We start from the raw sequence: 24031 nt of genomic DNA on the forward strand, positions 1-24031 counted from the left end.
GACTTTCACAGGGATGTGTGTATTTGCGGGTCAGGTTCATCAAACATTCATTGTTCAATACTGTGACAGCTGGTAGCGGGCATACATACTCTTCCCTTGTTTGGTTTTCTGATAGAACCTGTCAAGTACTGGTTGTCTGTAACTGAATTTGTCACCCTCTCAGCAAGGTTATATCTTTTCTTACTATCAAATAAAACAATAAAGAAAAACTATACAAACTCTAATGCTATTTTTTAACCTCAACTACCAATGCAAAAGCATGTTTTTTACCAAAACAACCACTAATAAATAGCCACAGTTCATTTTTGATTATTAATTCTAACAGATTTTAAAATCAGAAAATCATGCCTGTGAAAGCAGTTTCTGATCCCCTCAATAACTCGCCACAACAGGTATTATATATTCAGGTATGGTAGCACTGACATGGCAAGATTAAATATTTCTGGCCTGTCAAGTGTACCTCTACAGTGGGACCAGTCAGTGGGTACTGGTACAATGAGCAGCAACCATTCAGCGTAGGCAGGGTCAGTCTTTGCACAGATTCAGAGGCTCTGCCTACATTTCAGTTCCCAGGCCTGAGTACATTATGGTTTTGGCTGGGATAGAGTTAATTTTCTTCATAGTAGCTAGTATGGGGCTATGTTTTGGATTTGCATTGGAAACAGTGTTGATAATACAGGGATGTTTTCATTATTGCTGAGCAGTGCTTACGCAGAGTCAAGGCCTTTTCTGCTTCTCACCCCACCCCACCAGCAAGTAGGCTGGGGGTGCACAAGACATTGGGAGGGGACACAGCCAGGACAGCTGACCCCAGCTGACCAAAGTGATATTCCATACCATATGACATCATGCCCAGCATATAAAGCTGGGGGAAGAAGAAGGAAGCACGGGGACATTTGGAGTGATGGCGTTTTTCTTCCCAAGTAACCGTCATGCGTGATGAAGCCCTCCTTTCCTGGAGATGACTGAACTCCTGCCTGCCAATGAGAAGTAGTGAAAGAACTCCTTGTTTTGCTTTGCTTGCATGCGTGGCTTTTGTTTTCCTTATTAAACTGTCTTTATCTCAATCCACGAGTTTTCTCGCTTTTACTCTTCTGATTCTCTCCCCCATCCCACCAGGAGGGAGTGAGCAAGCGGCTGTGTGGTGCTTAGTTGCCAGCTGCAGTTAAACCACGACAACTTGCTAAGTATGGGAAATCTTCACTGAGATAAATGCTGAAGTATTAGTGACTCAGGAGCAGGCAGATCAAAACTTGGGGCAGGATGGTACATGTGGAAACAGTTAGAAACCTTTTCATACAGAGAGAACAAGAGAAACATGACCTGTTTGGGACAAGCCACTCTACCTTGACAGAGATCACAGCTGTCCAATGCAACTTGGATGTGATGAGGAGGATGACACCAACACAAGTAAACTTGCCAAGTGAGATGTACATTTCCGAGCGCAAAGCAAGCTCACAATTTTATCTGTGGTTTACCCCTACATGTAGTATAGAGATAGCAGGAGTTATAATAGTGGTCTAAAGAACTGAAAAAAACCCACCTGTAACAAAATCAAAAGATCAAATTTAAAAGACTTTAAGTGCCTAAAGCTCACACAAGTGTCTTGGGAAATTTAACGAGTGCTGAAATTCCACTGAAGCCACGGAGAAGTACATACCTAGGCTGCCTATTTGTTTTTGTAAATTCCATGTGGTATTGTTTTCCTTTTTCAGGACAACTCTGTGATATTTCAGTACACCAATTACAATTCACCAGGACTTCTTTCTGTTTCTATGTTAGCGTCCACACTGCAACCACAAACTAACAAAAGCAAAACCAAAGATAGAATAAGCAGAGCACTGAGAAAAGAAGCATAGTGCCTTTGAGACAAGTTTAAATTAGGATTCTCTTGAGGATGACATTGGAAAAATATTACTCAATGTACGCCTAAATCCATGCTTAGAAAAAAATACACTTACATATTTTAATCAACATGAAAAGTAGAAATAGAAACTATATAGTAGTACCAGGAGCCAGGAGATCGACAATCCATTTTAGGTACAAAATATACAAGAAAAGCCTTTCTTTCTCACTCATGCCTCTGAAAAAGAACCACACTGCTAAGGGGGGGGGGGGGGGGGGGGGGGGGGGGGGGAGGAGATGTATATATATAAAATGTGCAAAGTCTGATTGCAGAGAAACCCTTCACTTCAGTATCCTAGTTCAGCTGAGTATTTAAAGCACAGGACTAAAGAATTTCTCATAAGCTCAAAACTAGACACAGGCTTAAGTACCTTGTTAAACCGAGACATCTGGTCTCCTTAACATAAGACTACAAAGAGAACTTTCCTCTTTGTTTTGTGAAATGACCCGGACACAAGAGGGAAAGCTATTGCCTCTAGAAGTCCCATAATTTCACTCTGTATTCAGACACTTTGACAATTTCCTTGAAAAGTCGTTCAGTTTTCATTCTTGATCTTGAACAGCTACAGGTCACATTCTGCTTTCAATTAGTCCATCGCCATTGTCTTCTTGAACTACTTGAACAATTATTCTCCCAAGCGTTACTCTAAAACTTCAGGATACCTCAGTGAAAAATAAGAAAAGAAAGGGACAGTAAACTTTGAAATCTCCACAAAGTACAAGTATCCTCAGAGTCTTGTTCAGAATTACATTTCAAAATGTAAATGTAATGCTCCCACTGAACACTTGCAAAATCCCAGTTACTGCCTCAGGTTTGAATAGCAGCTCTGTTGTAACTGTTGTTGAAAGGACCTCTGATGCATCCTGAGAAGCAAGGTTGACTTTTGAGATACCGACGTATGTGCCATAAAACCACTCTCCCATGTACTGTGCTTTATGCATGGAAACAAATGTGTTCATGTTTGATCTCTTCAAGAGCAAGTCTCGTCTCTGCAGAGAAAGACAAGGATTTCACTTCCTGTAAAGGAGACATGAAAGCCGAACAGGTGGGTTTTACAAGGTCTGAACCGCATTTTATTTTTGAGCATTCCCTGCTCCAGCTAGAGTTAGATTATGATAAGAACTGACTGTGCCACCAAAGCATTTTCATGACCTACAAATTACCCAAGGTTTAAGAGCTGGTGTGTCCTACACTGCAAGAGATTCTGAGGGGAAGTGTGCCTACAAGAGACATCCAGGCATTTTTATAAACTCTTTAGGCTTCTGGTGTCTTGTGGTATCATATGTGAACAATCAAATCAGTTCTGATTTGAACGCTGTCACTTGGATTAGGGTTTATCTATCGCATGGTAGCACTGAGTTAGCAGGCCGCGGAGATGAATAGAAGTACTGATTGCTGAACTGACAGCCTTGAAGATGAGTAGCATTATTTTATCACATCCTTCTTTGCAGCATGTGCCAGTGGGTTTTAGCTGTCACATTTTTTAAAATTATCAAGCCTCAGAGTAAGTAACAGGGCTGGTTCCTTAGTGAATAAGAGTCCCCTTTTCTCCTTCTGATCCTACAAAAGCTGCTGGCTTTTATTTTGTGAAATTGTGTACTTGTAGGTTAATTTAAATAAACAAAAGACTTTTTGTTCTGCAAACCACAACATGGCTACTAATTTAGTGGCTGTTAAGTGTCTTGCTTTCCAGTGCACCTCTTGTTGCCTTTACAAAAGAAATAAATCACAGCAGAAACATTTAAACTCATTTGTGAAGGTAAAAGCCGTATGTGTTTTTAAGCCAACTTCCTCATGACACCTATTAAGGCTCATTAACTAGGGACACTTTCAGATTGCAATGTGGTTTCTCACATACCATCCTGCAGCTTGTCCACTCGGGTATGTCATGTGTAGTTGTCATTTCTCATTCAGCTTTCACCCTGAGGCACCTACCTGTCCTCTGACTCCGAAGACTACTTTTGACGATGTTATGAAAGGCTACAAAAAGTCACCAGAAAGCTCAGAGCGCTAATTGAATGACCACTGCCTGCTGGCTCCTTCAGAGGCTGAGCCTGATCAGAACAAGGACAGGACAAGGCCACCAGCAGTAGCAAGCGATTAGACCCAGTGATGACAGGACCTGTCCCATCCTATGAACATGTCTTCTTTCCATGGTGGAATCTTACCCCTATTACAGCTGAAACAGCCTCAGGTCCCTGGAGCCCGTAGGACCAGCATGATGACACACGACGGCTGCAGCAGTGTGTTGTTAAAGCTCTGCGCTGCCCCAGGGGAACGGACATGTTCCTGGGACCTCTGGCTGGATGCACGACCCACCGGCTCCGCTCACCAGGCACAGTGCAGTGAGACACAATGATGCAACACTGGAAACCCCTCGCAGGCCTCAGCCCAGCACTCTGCCCTGCCTAATTAGTCGGACTGACGGCATGTTAAATCTGCAAACGTTAGACTGAGCAGAAAGGATCTGTTAAATGAATCAAGCAGTTCTCATGGATGTGTAATGCACTGCCACTTGCTGTCACCTTAGCCAGCTTACAGCAACCCACCCCAAACCTGTCTGTGTGCAAGTACACACCAAGGCTGAAACATCTAAATCCCCTTTCCCACTAAAGATCCATCACAAGTAACAAGACTGCATTCTTTAACAAACAGACAGTTCTAGGTTTTCCGAAAAGTTTATGGATATACCCTTCCTTCAGCTACTGCTCTACAGTAATAAAAAGTACATCCTCCAGACACGGGAATTATAGATGTCCCAAGAAAGAAAAAAAAAAAAAATATCAGTGGAAATCAGGAGCTCTTAGTCCCTCCAGGATTAGACACTTGAACATTCTCTCCACCACTTCTTATGAGCAGTACCCAAATATTCAACACCCCAAAACATGAAAGCTGAGTGGCTAATTAGTTCATTTATCATTATTTCATTTTCTGTAGAAAGCAATTTAATTCCTATCCTTCCAAATAAAAGAAGTATTTTATCATCTCTTTCACCCATCCTGAATTAGACTGCACAGATGCCTCCATGACAGTAGATCAAATGTCATGATATTTCTTACCTAAAAGGGCACTGCAGCTGAGGATATCAGGAACTGCACCCACATTGAAATAGATTCTTTTAGCATTTGTGCTCAAAAAGATAACATTTTAAAAGATTCTGTCATTTTTGGAAGCTTCTTGGGATTAGACCTACAACATAGGTAATGATTAATACAAAACACTTGAAAAGAAAATCCCTCTGATGGGGAAAGGAAAAAAAATGCCACAAGGCCACTTACCTTTTAAGGACAGAAGAAATGCCTAGACAAGGGATTCAACAAGCTTTTACAAAGCAGAAGTCTCCTCACAAAGTGGAAATAATTTAGCCAATGTAAAAAAAGCACTTTTTAGCTTCAACATCATAATTCTCCACTGCAGAGCTTTGCAATCTACAGTGGGACAAAAGGAAGCACTGCTTCTTTTGGGCTGATGTTGAATGAAAGTTTAAAATAGGAAACTCTGATACACAGCGAGAGTGAGCTGAAAAGCCCTAGTACAGTGACACCAAATATTATTTCATGTTAATTTTGTGGATTCCTGTCATACATTTCCTTTTGAATTAAAACTAGGAGCAGTAGTATTTAAACCTGTTTCTTAAAGCCTGGGGCATATTTTAATATGAGGGAAGACTTTGAGTTGCTGAACAGAGGGCAAACATTTGACAAACTACTGTTCCCACAGGACTGTGATTCAATGGAAATTAGACATTTTCCCTTGGAAAGTATTCTGTGATGTAATTTGACAAAATAAAACAAACACAAAAAGGAGTAATTCTTAGGTGGAAGAAAATAAGAACAAATACAAACTAGATCATGATTTCAAATGACAGGAAAAGGTTTAAGTTCTTCCTAAAGGTCTGTCCGCAGCTGCATGCAGAGGTGCATGAGATTGGGCCACACCATGTACAGCAGCGCTGGAGAATGATGACATGCTGAAGAAGAGTTAACATCCAAATAAGCAAAGACAGCAGAGGTCAAGATGGAGAAAAAATAGCGGCTGAAAATAACAGAGGAAAAGAGAGACAAGAAAGATGAGACCTTCACAGGCCTAAGTCTCCAAAGGTCTATAAATGACCTCCCCTGTACAAGGAGCATGAGGGATCAGGGTGGGGAACAGAGGGATCTCCCTCTCCAGGACTCAAAGCACGAAGCCCCTCACCCCAGTTCTTTCTTCAAAGCCGCATGACCTGATGAAGATTGGGTTTACCACTTAGAGTGTGAATTTCTCTTGACAAAGCAGCAGGGGAAAAAGTGAAGTGGGGAAAAGGCTAAAAGAGTTGTCCCACATGTTCCCAGTCCTCAGGACCACCACTCCAGTGTGGGTACACCTCTTTTAGATCAGGCATATGGAGAAAGAGATAAGCTAAAACTGTGGGAAGAGAGAGGACAAAAGCTACTTAATCTGCCTGATTAATTCTTAACGAAGAAACGTGGCTTAGCAAGGAGCAGTACCATGGGAAGCTGGCTTCGAAGAAGACTATTTTAAACCCACAGCATTTAAACTGATTTGCAGCGAGACTCTGCCAAGAAGATGCTAAGACAGCTGAGGGGGCTGCAAACACAACTGACACATGTGCATGTCCAGGTGGAGGGGGTAAGGTTGGTCCCTTGGCCAGGCCTTGGGACAGGAGCAGGGAGACTTTTTGGAAGTCCTCACAGGTCATTGAAGTGAAGGTGAGGGGGGACCACAGGCCTGAGGAGGCAGCAGTTTCCCTGCTGACCTTCCCAACTAACCCCAGAAGCCCTCGTGAATCACAGCAATGACTTGCAGCACCCACCAGCCCCCTGGCCCAGCTGCAGGGGGGCTCCCTAGGAAAACAAATGCTCAAATACCTTATGGATCCAAGGCCCAGCTGCTTTAGCTGCTCTCTGGGGAGGAAGATGTTACTTATCTTGCAGAACCATAATGTTTTTGCTGTGATAATATATCACTATTTCTTACAGTACAAATAAAATTATTTTTCAAGTGATGAAAGAGGAATTACGTGTTTAAGATGTGTCGCTTAGGGCCTTATAAAACTTGGAAATGATGATTTCAATATTACTGCTCTTTGTTTTATTTTCAAACTCTGAAATCACTTTGGCTCACTTTTTCTCCCATCTCACTATCTAAAGTAGTGTTCTTAGGTCTGAACTGTGTATGTTTACAAGAAAGCATAAATTTAAAATAACACAGGACTAGAACTGCATCTATAGTGAAGCTTTTTCTTATTTTTTTGTTCTGCAAACAAAAATAAAAAATAAAATTCATATCCGGACTAACACTCGGTGTAGAAAATATTAACCTGGAGCAAATTTTTATGCAGGCAAGTTATAAATCCCTGGAAATATTACAGTAGCAAACCACACTGACCTTTAACTCTAGAATTGCAAATGGTAATGCTATAATAATTGTGTATGTCCTTTTATTGTGTGACTCCCCTCTCCCCCAGCCCACTAGGAAATGGGAAATGATGGCCTTTAGCAGTCCTTTAAATTGAAGGTATAGGGATGTCTTAAGTTTATTCCCAGTTATATATAACCATGTAGCGTTATTATTATTTATATCTTGCTAGCGGCACTTGGAATGCAGCTGCTCCTGTGGGTAGCCTTGTAAAGGAAGGTGCTGTGTGTTTTGAACAAGTATTAAATGTGTACAGGAGATGATGCTGTGTAAGTGTTTTCTTTTCATATTTTTGTGAACTAACACTGCAGTCTCTGAAGAGAGGAGGATTCCACACAGCATTCAGCAATATCAGAAATAAGCAGGATTTAATGAGGATGGACATTTGTATAGATATAAATACCCAGCATTGCAACAGTTAATGCAAGCTGAGAAATGACTAATCAGGAAATAAAGCTGGATATTTAATGTTTAAAGCACTCTCTAGCTAAAGTGTTTCAACAAGATCTTGATTGCCTCCCATTGGCGCAGCGTGGGGATCTCTTTCACCCTTTTCTGGAGAGACTGGTGCAGGGACTCTGCAGGAGGTGGGCAGGAGGGCTGACCAGCACAACAAATTCTCCTGTTCATATGATTTTGCAGAGACTGGCACTGCTAAAGATCAAAGGTGCAATGCAAGTTTGCCAAAGTCAATGAACAAACAGAAAATGACAAGACCCCAGGATATGCTTTGTTTGGTTTTGAAAATAACATTTTATATATTTTTTTTAAATGTTGCTTCCAAGTTTGAACTGGACAGATACAGAATTCAATAGGCTTCTCTCCTTCTCTCGAGGAGACATATATCCAAGAGGCAGTCTTTTCTAACCTGTTCCTTATGCAGGGGTAAGATTAACACACATGTATAAAATAAAACTACTGAGCTATTTTAATACTTTTTCTGTCATGCATTCAGGACCCTCTAAAGTTGTCACCAGCTACTGTTTCATTTAATTCCCTAGCCTTCAGGGTAATGTAAGAAAATTGAAGAGATTAGGAGCTCTCTCTTTCCTGTTCAATGCATTTGTGTTGCAGTAAATTGGTACCAACCTTCAATCTCATGGTCAGGGCTCTCCAGGGTCCTTCCACTGATATGACAGAGCAGTCAGCTTGATAAATGGTGCACACCCCCTCCAGCACAATGGAGAAAGCTTTCCTCCCTGTCTCCACAATTGTCTCTCCCACACTAGTAAAGAGAAAACACTTAGCTGTCTTATTGCACTAAGGAACGTCACTATTCTGTTTACATTGTCTGTGTTAATTAGAAGATATATTTTTTTTTCCTCCTTGATTAATTATTTCATGGACAGTGGCAAACACAGGATATGGCCTCACTGTGAACTGGAGGGAAGGGAAAATCCTTAGCTTGGAAAATTACTTTTGATGCAGCACTCCTTGTCCTCAAAATAGGGGAAAAAACCCAAACAAACCCAAAATAGAATGCTAGATAACCTTAAATAAAACATATTCAATAAAGAGGAAGCTCGGTAAGGTAGTTAAATATATGTTTAAGTTCAGGCTTAGGAGCTATTGCTGATGAAGTAGGGGGACTGTGCACAATGTTACATTATGCCCTTACTTGATCACCTTGTTGAATTGCAGCTAATAGATACGGAGTTAACAAAGATACTAATACAAGCACTGCATTAAAGTGCATTTAACAAAACATTTAAGCAAATGCTTCTCTCCTATTCTGGTTCATTCTGCTTCAGTTCTCTAACACTCGCTCCCCTGAACTGGCATTGGGAATCCTTAATCACTGAAAAGGGGTCATCTTGGTCCTTTTCACTGTGTGCCAAAATATAAAGAGAAGATGGAGGGTAATGAGAGGGCTTTAAAAGTCAGATTTGCAAACTCTTCTTTTCCTAGAAACTTGGCCTTGAACAGCCAGGCATGTGTGTGTCTGTGTGCACGCCCATATATTTCAAATTTGCTCATGCAGACAGCTGATCTAAAAGGACATCATGTGAAATTCATAATAGATGATTGGCTAGAGGATTTAAGTAAATAAGTCTTAAAACACCATTGACAGCCCATAAACATGTGGAAGATCAATTTGCAGTGGGACAAAAAATAAGGGGTCAGTTCCACTAAATGATACATTAATTAATTACAATTCGTACCTGTTGAAGATCAGGTGGTGTATGTCTTAACTGACGTTTGATGGAGTTCCCTGTTAAAAATCTATAACACCTTTACCCAAAATAACCCACAGCTTTAAATAATGCTATTAAGCAAGCTAGATGTGCACTAAAACCAGTCATTTACTAAATAGTCCATGGACAAATGACTGAAGAGAGTTAGAAAGCCTGCAATTAAAGCGTTAATGTAGGTCTTGCTTATCAAATTGAATAAACTGCAGATTTCAAAACATATCACATGTTGCACACCAAAGTCAGATTTTCTACTCTGGCCTATTCTAAGCCCACAGAAGAACAGATCTGCTATTTCACTTCAAACTGTGAGTTGATTGCCTTTCCCTATCTTGTCCCATTGTGCCTCTGGCATTGCACAGGGCTGGGAGAACAGTGTGTGATACAGACCGTACAGTGATTAATAGTTGCTGGTAAATCCAATGGGGTGAATTAAGGACAAAAGGAATAATCTTATCTCTAAAATTCCTTGCCTTAGAGCATTTGCCAGAGCCTTAGGGCTAGATGTTCAAAGCAGCATGTGCAGTCAGTTGCCTGTAGCCACTCTTCAGGAATACAAGTTGGTTTTCAAATTGCCAGGAATAGATTGTAGGTGCAAAACACATACCATGCAGGAATCAAAAGGAGCTGGAGAAATCCTAGGACTCTGGATGGAATCACAATTTGCTTTTCTAAAAATGCATGTTACCTCTCCCAAGCTTACAAAGAAACTGTGGTGGGTTGACCCTAGCCAGCAGACAAGCACCCATACAGCTGCGGGACAGGGAGAAAATAGAAGGAAGGCAAGAAGGCTTGTGGATCAAGATAAAGACAGTTTAACAGGTGAAGAAAAAGCTGCACATGCAAGCAAAGCAAAATAAGGAATTTATTTACTACTTGCCATGGGTAGACAGGTGTCCTGCCACTCTCTGGAAAGTAAGGCCTCAGCACATGTAACAGCTAATTGGGAAGACAAACACCAGAACCACAATTGTCCCCCTTTCTTCCTCCTTTCCTTGAACTATTGTTGCTGAGCATGACATCCTATGGTATAGGATATCCCTTTGGTCAGTTTGTGTCAGCTGTCCTGGCTGTGTCTCCTTTGAGTTTCTTGCCCACCCCAAGCCTACTCACTTTGGGGACAGAAAGTAAAAAATAGAAAGCCTTGAAGTTGTGCAAGCACTTTTCAGCAATAGCCAAAACATTGGTATATCAACACTGTTTTAACCACAAAACCAAAACACGGCATATTATGGTCTGCCATAAAGACAATTAACTCCATCCCAGCCAGACCCCTCACAGAGGGCAAGAGAGCTGAAACCCACCAATGAAGCCTCTTTCAATCAAGTTAGTCCTTGTCCCTGGTGCAGACACCTCCACAGGTGATAGGAACCAACATTTGCATGGACAAATTCAGTCCATCAACAGTCAGCTGATATAGCTGCTTCTGTTTTAATTTTTATTGAGGAAAGTCAATCTCCTTGGCAGCCTGCACTCAACATTATCCTGTCTTCCGGCCTCCCTGCCAACAACGGGGCCACGCTGCCTCAGAAGTATGGGTCAGGAAAAGCGTTTGTTGTGTGAGGCGGTGACTGCCACAGGCAAGTATTTTGAGTCTAGTTAAGACCAAGGATTGAATCTATCATGTCTTTTATAAACAGGCTTAACAAACATGAACTGAGAAGATGCTACTGAAGGAAAAGCATTAGAAGATCTGTAAAGCTGTCACTTAAACCTCACCTGTAATTCATTTGGCAGCACAAAGAGATTTGGAGATACTATTTGAGTATGTTTTTGACTGCAAGTCATGCTTGAATTTGATCTTTTTCTGTATTTAACCCTGTTTGGGAATTGAAAGAATACACAATTCATTCAGCTTGTGACATTTGGGAATAAATAAGATATTTGCAATAGAAAAGAAAAATTGCATGTGACTAAGGAAATGCTACTCGTCTACTCAGATGTCTAAAGGCCACTATTACTCATTGCTGGTAATACTGAGCTCTGCAAATGGTGGGATTTGGGATTGGGAGTTTGAGAGAATTCTAAAATTGGCATAAGGGACTTGTACACTCTCAAAATCCTGAAAAGCATCCCTAAGTTTTCTACATCCACTCTTGTAACACAGGATGATAGTATGCAAGCATATTACTGAACAAGTTTTTTATCATTAAAGTATCATTGGTGGCTTCAAATTCATTGTTTCCCTAGTAAAAAGCTAATGAAAAATGTTTGCTTTCTGCTTTTTTTGTCACTGCTCTTACATATCATGGCATACACCCTGTTCAACATTCATACACTAAACAAGCATCTCCTCTGAGCGCCATGAGGTCTTTTCAAGGCACCTCATCAAACATTTATTGCCAGTGCAGCCAGCTGATGAGAATGGACACCCACTCACTGTTGATCTTGAAATACACTGGACTAGCTCCTGAAAAAATGTTGATAGATGGAGTAAAACATCCAGATTTGTGAACTAACATGGCCTATTTTCATTCACCAGTGTCAGGTCACCATGGGTGCCTTATTCAAACAGACGGAAATTTTACATGCAGAACAGTTGCTGCAGTTTTATACTACCTGTGTAATAATTCATGACTGGAGTAATAAAGAACTCATTAAACCTATTTCCTGCTTTTCCCTTACACATAAACCTCCCAGCAGTTTAAGCCATACATAATGAGTCCAAGTATTTTAAGGGACAGTGTTAAAATTATCTACTATTCTTTTATATCTGAAAACTTTCTTTTATTTTCCTCCACTACTTTGCTACCATGACTAGGAAACAATATATTACTCTAATTACATGTTATTTATTAGGCAGTAAGCAAATAAGTCATTCAAAGACAAATCCCTGTAGTTATTCATGGAACTACTTTAGATGACAAAGATATAGTAAACCATGCAATCTTTCATTATATTTATTATACACTCTTTGTACTAATGAACAATAACAGGCTTTGCTGAAATAATGGCTTCTGTTCTGAGTTGTGGTAAATGTTATACAGGCCATATTCATCAAAAGCACGTCAAAGCCATGGATGGCCTTTATTTCTTTTGCTTGCACTTGAGGAAATTGGGTAGCTGGTGAACAACAATGATGTGGAGGGCTTAATAAACATAATGTGAAATAATTGGTGTCTTTAAAAAAACAACATGCATAATATACTAGTGGCAGCTCGACCCCTGAGAAACACACAGTGGTGAAGATGCTGGCAATTTATTTTTATAACCCCTACCTTTGAAAGAGGCTGTACATTCTTTTTGCTCTCAATATGAGAGACTCTTTCTCTGTGTTGTTAAGCAAGCATTAAATCTGCACCACAGTAGGATGAAAATTTCTTGTTAACTTCACTCATCACTTGGAATTAATGAACACTGTAAAGCAAAAGAAGTAAATTTGAATATGAAATCACAGAAAGAAATAAATATAAAAAAATTAAGAAAAGAAGAGGGCTTTGGACTTGACTGTTTTAAGTACTCTGGGTTAGATTTTAAGAGCTTGTTAGAGAAGAAAATGGAATCCATATCTTCTTCCTCCCACATAGAAGTCCTACACATAATGATATGAAAACACACTCTTTCTCCTCCTGGTGAACATTTATGGTCCAAAGAAGCTGACACAGGACAAGACAATGTAAGAATATCCTTGACTGTGATGGCCAGGGTCATCTCCCAGGAACTGTGTTCAAATACCCTTTTATGATCCAAGTTTTAGATATCCTGATCTCCAGCACTCTTGGTAGAAGTACTACCCTTCTTGGGCATTGAGTCAGAGCTCTAGTTGTCTTTATGTTGCTCTAGGCCTGACCTGGCAAAAATATACTAAGAATCTCTATTGGATAAGTCCTTTCAGGTGGGACAGGTAAGACACTGCAGTGAAATATGCATTCAGGTGCTTAACATTACCAAGCTTTCATAGTCCTGGGTAACCACAGGAAAAACATGTAAGCAACTTGGCAGAAAATCACTGAGGGGAATTAATGCTTTCCAGAGTTGTACAATGTCTGTGCAAAAATTGGGGACCTGCATTTTGAAGTCAGGTACTCCAATGGCAATTAGCCAAAGCTCAGGTTCTTTTTTGAAATTAAATAGAGGACAGTGTTTGGCCTGAATAGCATTTGCTATCCCAGCTCAAAATAAGGACTCTGTCCAATCTGACACCGAGCTTTCAGGGACAGATATTTCAGCGTAATTGTACTTTTTCAATCCTAATTCCCTGTATGAATTCTTAAATGAAGAATGCTGTAAATGTTCATTGGCAAAAGAAAAATTCTACTGATGCTTTCAGGAGTCTTCCATAAAAATTAATTCATCTGACTCATTAAAACCAAAATTGTATGTATTTTTTTAGAAGAGCTGGGTAAGAACAACAAACTGCTTACTAACATTGCAAAAAGAGTGCCCGAGTCTGTAAATGCAGTCCAATAAACTCAGTCCAACAAGTTTATTTCTTTATCCTTCCCTTGTCTTTTGAGATTTAAATTGAGCAAACCAAATTAATTTACAATAATAATTACAAATTGTGTCTCTAATTCTTTTAGAAACTCATGCTCATTGCTATAATTGACCTCATGTTTGTTCTTAATGAAAATACCTGAGTCCGCTTTTTAAGAAGACTCAAGGAGTTTGGATGGGATTTGGAGATTTCTTATTTGGGTCTAGATGATGGATTTCTTTCACTGAAATGTACAAAGTCACGTAGGACTTGATATCTATATCCCAGGGCAAAAACATAGTTCATATTTATAACAGGAAACTGTAGAATCATAGAATCATAGGATAATTTGGGTTGGAGGGGACCTTTAAAGGTCATCTAGTCCAACCCCCCCTACAATGAGTATGGACACCTTCAACTAGATCAGGTTTCTCAGAGCCCCATCCAAAATGACCTTGAATGTTTCCAGGGATAGGGCATCTACCACCTCTCTGGGCAACCCATTCCAGTATTTCATGACCCTCATTGTAAAAAATTTCTTCCTTGTATCTAGTTTACATCTACCATTCTTGAGTTTAAAACCATTACCTCTTGTCCTATTGCTACAGGCCCTACTAAAAAGCCTGTCCCCATCTTTCTTATAAGCCCCCTTTAAGTACTGAAAGACCTCAATGAGCTCTCCCTGCAGCCTTCTCTTCTCCACGCTGAACAACCCCAACTCTCTCAGCCTTTCCTCATAGGAGAAGTGTTCCATCCCTCTGATCATTTTTGTGGCCTCCTCTGGACCCACTCCAACAGGTCTATGTCTTTCCTGTACTGAGGACTCCAGAACTGGACACAGCACTCCAGGTGGGGTCTCACCAGAGCAGAGTATAGGGGCAGAATCACCTCCCTCGACCTGCTGGCCACGCTTCTTTTGATGCAGCCCAGGATGCGGTTGGCCTTCTGGGCTGCAAGCACACACAGCTGGCTCATGTCCAGCTTTTCATCTATCAGTGCCCCCAAGTTCTTCTCCTCAGGGCTGCTCTCAATCCCTTCATCCCCCAGCCTGTATTGATACTGGGGATTGCCCCAACCCAGGTGCAGGACCTGGCACTTGGCCTCGTTGAACCTCATAAGGTTCACGTGGGCGCACTTCTTGAGGTTGCCCAGGTCGCTCTGGATAGTGTCCCGTCCCTCAGGCATGTCAACTGCACCACTCATCTTGGTGTTATCTCCAAACTTGCTGAGGGTGCACTCAATCCCACTGTCTATGTCACTGATGAAGATATTAAACAGTATTGGTCCCGATACGGACCCCTGAGGGACACCACTCATCATTGATCTCCATCCAGACATTGAGCTGGACTCTCTGGACATGACTGTCCAGCCAATTCCTTATCCACCAAACAGTCCATCCATCAAATCCATATCCTTCCAATTTAGAGAGGAAGATATTGTGGGGGACCATGTCAAAGGCCTTGCAGAAGTCCAGATAGATGACATCTGTAGATCTTCACTCGTCCACTGATGTAGTTACTCCACCATAGAAGGCCACTAGCTTGGTCAGGCAGGACTTGCCCTTGGTGAAGCCATGCTGGCTGTCTTGAATCACCTCCATGTCCTCCATGTGCCTTAATATAGCTTCTAGGAGGATCTGTTCCATGATCTTCCCAGGCACAGAGGTGAGGCTGACAGGTCGGTAGTTCCCAGGGTCCTCCTTTCTACCTTTTTTAAAAATGGTCCCTTTTTCCAGTCCCCAGGGACTTCACCTGACTGCCATGACTTTTCAAATAGGATGGAGAGTGGCTTAGCAACTACATCAGCCAATGCCCTCAGTACTCTGGGATGCATCTCATCGGGACCCATAAGCTTAGGTATGTTGAGGTTCCTCAGGTGGTCTCGAACCTGATCTTCTCTTACAGTGGGAGGGTGTTTGTTCCCCCAGTCCCTGCCTTGAGGTCTATCCACTCAAGAGGTGTGAGGAGAGAGGCTGCCAGTGAAGACTGAGGCAAAGACGTTGTTGAGTACCTCAGCCTTCTCCTAGTCCATTGTTTGCCACTCGTGTTCATTGGGGGGTATACTTTCTTTGACCTCCCCTTTCTGGCTGACATACCTATAGAAATTCTTCTTATTTTTCTTTGCATCCCTTGCCAAGTTCAGCTCCAGCGACACCTTGGCCTTCCTGACCCTATCCCTACACAACCAGGCAGCATCCCTATACTCTTCCCAGGACACCTGCCCATGCTTCTACTGCCCATGCATTTCCTTCTTGCCCTTTAGTTTGACCAGCAGGTCCTGACTCATCCATGCTGGTCTGTTGCTGTTCTTTCCTGATTTCTTACACATGGGGATCGAGAGTTCTTGCACTCTATTGAAAGCGTCCTTAAAGACCTGCCAGCTCTGTTCTGCTCCCTTGTCCCTGAGGGAGGCCAGTTCCCCAGGGAGTCCTATTGACTAACACCTTAAACAGCTGAAAGTTTTCTTTCCTAAAATTCACGGTCCTGACCCATATCCCTCAGGACTTTGAACTCCACCAGTGCATGATCACTGTAGACTCCAATCTTGATATCTCCACTTGTGTTGGTGATAAACAAGTTCAGTAACACATCCCCTCCAGTAGGGCTCTATATTACCTGGCTTAAGAAGTTATCCTCAGTGCATTCCAGGACTCTCCTGGTTGCCTACAGCTCACCTGTACGCTGTATTGGATTTGGTGCCAGTGGCACAGTACCGTTTGTGTGTGTGACAACTATGCAAACATTATAGCATGCAGATTACAAATGGGGAAATTCTGTTTAAGACAGACTGCACTACTATCCAATGTTAAGATCAGAGAGAAAGAAGAGAAAAAGAAAAGGTTGATTAATACAATGTAACTGATTTTACAATTTTGCAGCTAAGTTTGGGCTGACGTGCTTTCAGCTTTTTGGTAGTGGGAAATATCTCACTGATGAAGACCATGCTGCCAGAAGTGCTGATATAAAGTGCAATTATTCCACACAATGGTCACATTAACATGACATGCTGGTCTTCTCTAAGTAACCCGTAGTCCTCTATATAATTGCTTGTGTCACCTTAGTTTACCTTTACAGAGGAACTCATCTTGATTTTGTCTAAAAAACTTGCTATCTCAGTCCATTAATGTGGCAGAGGCTGTGAGCCTGAGTGCCATGCTTGGAGGAAAGTTGTTCTGTTCTGAGATTCCCAATGTGTGAACAAGTTACTTAGTCCAATGGTGTCTTTCCTCACAAGCTGAAGTAATTTCAGCCATCTTTTAAATTTCAGGGTAGTCTTTCATCTGAGACAATGGTAGTGAACTATGCTGTACAAATATATTTGCCTTCATTTACTTCTACCAGTAATTAGGGCCAAAAAAAGCAAAATCAAAAACCAGCTCCACCCTCACCCAATAAAAATAAAAAAAGAAGTGGACTGATGCAGACAGAAAGTGCTAGCTGGACTAACACTATGCTAGTTAGCTGAACTATACCATGTTCTACATATTTACAAAACTTTCTTCATTTGAATGGTGTTATAGCAAAAACATTCTCCAAAATCATGTAATTACCCCGATCAGTTCTTCTCCAAGTCAGTTTGGAAGTTAGGCAGCTGCCACATAAACTGCCATATTCATCTCTTTATATATGAGGCCGATGGATCATCATTAGAGGAAAACCTAAAAGCAGAGCAATGGCTCATTTGCCTTTCACCCTGTAGAAGGGGTGTGCTCTCAAGAGTAAGGGTGAGTGCATCTGCAGGACACAAAGGAAGCCTACACTGTGATAAGTGGCAGTGAAGATAGGGCCCTTGGTATCCAACACCATGGATGATTAATGCTTGTGAACACAAAGAGTTACCACTAGGTCCCAAACATAATGAAGAAAAAACCCTACAGTATTTCAACATGTGACAAAGCATATAGCCCCATTCAGTTATTCAAAATGCACAGAGAGACACATATATTGCCTAAACCCATATGAAGCTTTTTAAGGGTATAAATATTCAGAAAAGGCGCTGCTTATGAGCTAAGGAATATAGTAAATGCATCATTATTAACTTATTCCTTGCTGTCTAACATATAAGACAACTGCATCATCATATACCTAGCAATTCGCTTTTGAAGTAATGAACAAATAACACTGACAAATGCTGCCATCACATAATTGGTATAATGAGTTTCAATGGGGATGAGATTCTGACTGTGATTTCTATTTTCTTAAAGCTGGTGTAGATTAAGAATAAATCATGGAAGTTACTGCAGATTTAACCCTTACATCACTGAGACAGAAGTCTGACCTGCATTTTGTGGATAATTTTTAGAATAAAACAGCTGAAAATAAGAAATTCCATCAAAGCTTGACCAAGAGACATATAATACCTTGTAGAACAGATGCTAAGCATCTTACAAACTGCTTTAGAAATAACAAAAGTACAAACTGCCACCTGGAATTAGAACTACAAAAGGTCTTGTTAGTTATGGCTTTCATTTGGTCTGCTAAGCTGTAAAGGATGTTCAAAATTAGACTGTTAGCGGAAGCTTGTGCTCCCAGGGACAAGCAGGACAGCTGCTCCTTTCTAGGTCCAGCTCTCCTGTGATACTGTTTGCATTTAGGAACTCTGAGACAAACAACTGCCATTCTTCTCCTCTCTATGGATCAGTTTCCTCCCTGACTGCATTTTTGTCCATTTGCTTGGATGGGGAAGTAAGTACATGTTTGTGTAGGCATAATCCAGCAAATGTTCAATAAAATAAGTTCAAGGCTCCTTTCATCATAAAGTAAGATGTGTCAAAAACCCCACAAACATTCTAACTCTGTCCTAAACTCAGCACCACAAACATGGATAACACTTGTGAAATTTACTAAAGATTGTCACCATTTGCATTTGTTACTTTATGCTCAGCAAAGGATGGTGAAATTGCTTACCCATTTCAACAAATAAGCACTAGATAGTAGGTTTTACAGTGATTTTTTTTTCCAAAAGTAACACTAGAACACAGTCCAGGAGACCTTTACTCCAGATCTTCTTGCCTGAGGTTTACTTTCTTTTCTAGAAGCTTATTCCCCATCTCTTTACTGAGGTGCTTTTAACAACTATTTCTTACTCAAGATGATACATCCAAACATATGTAGTAGAGATGTCCTTTACAAGGCATAGATGCCTCCAGAGGGAGATAAATAGAGATGAAGGACAATGGGGAACAAGTGATATCTGGGTGGTATGATCCTGGGCTTCAGTCCTTTCAGAAGTGATGCCAAGGCAAGGGTATGAGACATCCAGTGCTGACTATGGAAAGTTACAGTGGTCAGAATAAAGAGATGCTAGGGGACTGTACTTATCTTTTTCTTCCCCGCTCTTCCCCCCTCTTGTCTTTTTTTTCTTCCTCTTCCTTAAAAATATTGTAAAAATAGATCCTTCTGAAAGGAAGGAGAGGATAATTGGATGGTAACTGTAGTGTCTGTGATGGTTATATCCCAAGGCAACAGTTCAGAATAAAACACAGACTCTCATATTTAGTCAACTGCTGAGGCCACCTGACAGATAAATGTGAAAACCATTCTGTGGACAAATTCTTCATCACCCAGGGACAAGGGAGCCCTGATTAGGTGAATGTGGAGAAGCAGTACTGTTTGAAACACAAGAGGTTTTTCACCTCCATATTGCCAATTATCTGTTATCCTGAATAAGCAGCCAGACAGCAAAGTTGAGGACAAGTGTCTGGATAAAATAGAAATATGACATGTGAGGTACATATAAATCGGAAGAAAGGACAAGGATGTAAAGGATAAGAGAAGATTGGTGACAGCTGACTGTGGAGCACAGATTCCTGAGCTAGTGACCATGCAAACAGATGAGTACACAGGACAGATTCGCTGAACATGGCTATATTCTTCTTCTTACCAGACTGGCTTATACAGAACCAGCCAAGCATCTTTGACCCACAGCTGAACTTCTCAGGTATTCCATCTACAAATGCTGAAGAACTGACTGTAGCAATCAAATGATAAAAGACATACAAGAAAAATGTATTAGTAGCATGCACATTAACCTCTGTGAATTACTGGTGCCCAGTCCATGCAATAAATCAATGTAAGCAAGCACCTGAGTTGCTAAAGGTCCATTTAAAGATCTCAATTTAAATGTCATTTCATCAAAAAAAAGAAGAAAACAAAAACCACAAAGCTGGAAGACATGTACTTGTTTCAATAATCAAAATGGAAAAATAAGTGCAGGTACAAGCACTCAAAAATTTATTATTTCCCATTTTCTCTCCCAAACCCATATTCTGGAAAGCAACGTGATCTTCATGAGTAAGAAAAATATTCTGAAATTCTGTACTTATCCCAACACTTCCACAAATTATCATCATACTGAGCAAGCCACTAAGCCTGCAAGTCTCTGTTTCTACATATAACAAGTAAACGGTTTAAGGACATTATTATACCTTTCCATGACATTCCAGAGGTATTTGAGAATTAATTCAGCTGACAAAGAGCTTGTGAAGAATTTGGAAAACACTGCATGAGCATATGCATCAAATTGTTACACTTTACAAATTAGCCCTTCTTGATCTTGATGTTTGGATCAACTTTCTTCGTCTCCTATATGACAAAGAGGAAAAAAAGAAACTAGACAATAACATTTTCCATCAACAAGGTTATCTCTTAGATAAAAAATGAACTTTGATGAGAAACTTCTAGAAGAAATTCCCATTTCCATAAACAGTTTCTATAATTTTGCTCAGATCAGAAAGCCTCAAGACCATTTTTTCTGTGGCTGTCGCAAGTATTTTGAGCCTGCTAAAAATAATAATTCTATTTTTTAAAGAAAATCAGAGAAATTCCAAAGTAGGGTATTTTATTGAAAAAAATGATAAATTACTTCTAGATGGTAAAAAGCTATAAATTACCAAGTAGTCTGAGAAAAAGTTATGAGTAGATAGATAAGTATCCTGCATAGAATTTCTCTCTTTTGCCTGTTTTATCTGAAACTATAACAATTATTCCGAGAGCATAATTCAAAAACAAGCTTCAGAAAGGCTACTATGATTCTGAGCTTTTGAGATATAGAATAATTTCAGACATTATTCTGGACTCTGCCTCCCACATGAGACTAGAGTATTTTAGTGATCAGTAGTCACTGGTAACAAAATTGGCATCAACAGAAACTCCAAATTAATGGTATTGAGCAAAAGTGTACCCATTCTGTCAATCACCAGACTAACTCAAGCTCAGATACTCATGTGCTGACAGGTCTTTCACTGACAGTCAGTTTTCATCCTAAGTGATTGTGCTGAAAAGCCGTGAGATCAAGAAATGACAAACATAAGTAGTTTGGGGTTCTCCTTTTTAAATCTCAGAATACATCTGAAAGCTTGTTTGTGCCTAAACTGGAAACCCCATCATTGTTAGTCAAGGCAAGTAAGATATGAAATAATGCCAACACTTTCCACTGTCCAGAAGTGTGCTTCAAGATCTTATATACCTAGGGATACATAAAATGCTTGATTTGTAGCTCTGTTCTCAACTACTCCCTTTCAGCCACTGAGGCTTATCGTATCCATGAGGTATACACGAGACTTGTTTGGCTTTCTCTTATCCCTTTAAAAATGCTCCTACCTTTCAGTTTCTTATTTCTTCTGGGTGTTCTCAAATTCATTTCCTCAACATCTGCTGCATGAGTCAGACAGCTATTCATAGATATAATTGATCTACGGCCTGACATTATTAGGATGTTTGCACCAATACAGTGAATACAATTGTTTGAGTGTAACTCAAAGTTTATGTAAACTTTATGAGTGTATACAGTATACTGTATACAGTGAATACAATTGTTTGAGTGTAAACTCAAAGTTTATGTAACCCAAGTTTATGTAAAGGATGAAGGGTAAGCGTATACTATAATGATATAAGCCACTACTACTGCATGAGCAGTGTGAAGGGAAGGTGGAGTTGTACCATTCATCTTGCAGGGGGGGCAATGACCAAGTCACTCAGTTTCTGAAACCGTCTTTGAACGTGCCCTTCTCTACCCTTGGGATACTCCCCTACCTCTCCCATGCCTAGATGAAAACTGTTCATTGGGATATTATCCCCCGGGCATCCTGGCTAGTCTGTTGTAGTTGTGAGAAGGTGGTAAGCAAAGACAGAGCTAGGGGATTGACTGTCATATAGCAAGAAACTTCTAACCAGGGAAGAGACAGCCATGGATCCTGTTGCTGAGAGCCACACTGCAATCTACAGCATTTACCTTTGTCACCTTCTGCCCACCAAGAGGAAGCAATGCATCTCCCAGCAACTCCAGGACCCTGTCCCTTGGCCACCCATCTGGAGCTGTCACCCCTCAGCTTGTTCCTGCCCAGTCATGTCTCAGCACAACTTTCACATTGAGACAAACCACACTCAAGTGACATTTTTTCAGTGTCACAAGACCTTCAGTAAGAGGTCTCTTCAACAAAAGCCTGCAAGTGGCAGTGAGGCTGGCAACAGTCATGAAGAGAATCCCTGAAAATGAGATGGAAATACCTCATCACTCTGAATTTCCACTGGGAAATTCAGACCAGCTCCAAGTTTTGAAATAACACAGCTACAGTCAACTGGGGTGCAACTGGTAGAGATGAGTGAGTCAGAGACACAAAGAGGAAAACGTGAAGAGGGTGCCACACATGGGGAAACAAGACTATCTGGAGAGCTTTGTTTTTGAAACATCTTTGGAGGGCCGGAAAGAAGGGAACTGGGGAAAGAAAATGGCTCAGGTCCTTAAACATTGCTTTTAAGGGCTTTTAAGCCTCTTAAGCATCTATGAAACTAAGAGAAGAGCGAGCACAAATCAAGAACCAAAAACACTTCAGAGCAGGAGCATTTTTATTGTCATTCTTATTAATGCCAACCATTGAGAAAAGAAGAAAAAAGCAGTTACAGTGATTTAAAGCTAGTTAAGCCCAATTGTTCCCGCCTGCCCCCACCCCCAGTGGTGCAAAAGGGAAAGGATTGATTGGATAGACCCTCCAAGCCCTCTTTCTGCTCGACATGCAGCTTAACCTTTCTTGGGGGTAGAGACAGGGCAGGAAAGGATAAGCAGGGACAGGCACCGAACTTGGCTTGCTGCTGCTCTCTCTGCCTAGGCTGGATGCCCCTTATTGTGATTCTGGGATACTTCCAATTCTGGGGAAAGACTCATGCTTTTCTAAAGAAAACTCTTTCCTCTTCTCCTCCCTCCCCTTTCCACCTCCGCCTACCCATTTCTCTGTGATCAGTCAAGGGGAGAAGATAAAGACTTTGCATTTTGAACACAAGGATGGGAGAAAAAGAAAGAAAAGCAGCAGAAGAATCTCTAAATGCTTCACCCCACCCCCAGAAGGTTTTATTTTATTCTGCCTTAAATGAAAAGCTAAGCTCTTGTGAGACTAAAGCTTATGGCTAAGTACTGTTTCTTTTAATTGAAAGTAAACTTTGTCTTGCCTATGTGTGAAGACCTATTATACAGAAAACAGAAAAACTTGACCCAGAACACAAGAGCAAAATTGCACAAGAACCTTAAAAAGACCAATATGTGAGTTGGGAGAAGAGGAAGACCTTGTAACTTGAGAGAAAAAAATAGACACTTGTGTGATGCAGAGCAACAACAGCACCATTAGCATAACAACGAAGAAAAGATTGCAGGAGTGAAGTGTGCTACTGATCATTTTGGCTGTTTGGGAATCCTTGGGATGGAAAAGTTCAAACACTTCTGTGGAAACTGAGAGAGCTCAGCACCTTGCAGGCTCATGCGTATTTGTATGAGGTTGAAAGGGAAACATGGCATTTGAAGAGTCACTTATGTGTTTGTGTCTATAGATTTGTTTGTATATATTTTTTTTCTTTGTATTTTATGCTTCCATCTCTTTGATGCCCTTGATTATTTAAATCAATGACAAAGATTAAGAGTTCCAAGAGGGTAAATCTAAACTCATTTTATAATTCATGTTCATTAAAAGACTTATGACACAAAAACACTCTTTATGTGATATTCAGTGGAACAAGTTAGAAAAGAATTATTGTAAAAGAAGTGTTTAATTTCTCTAGTGTGGTATAAACATTACTGTAATGCTACTCATGTTTTCAGACCCTGAAC

The 24031-nt window shown here is 40.7% G+C and overlaps 1 pseudogene; it reads left to right on the forward strand.

Moving 5' to 3' along the window:
• The first annotated feature begins 1263 nt into the window (after positions 1–1263).
• LOC148050560 (uncharacterized) lies at positions 1264–15259 on the forward strand (annotated as a pseudogene).
• Positions 15260–24031: the final 8772 nt, after the last annotated feature.

The sequence above is a fragment of the Nipponia nippon genome, unplaced genomic scaffold (genome assembly GCF_047370975.1).
Source record: "Nipponia nippon isolate SJK-2023a ecotype South Korea unplaced genomic scaffold, ASM4737097v1 scaffold_8, whole genome shotgun sequence".
Classification (NCBI taxonomy): Eukaryota; Metazoa; Chordata; class Aves; order Pelecaniformes; family Threskiornithidae; genus Nipponia; species Nipponia nippon.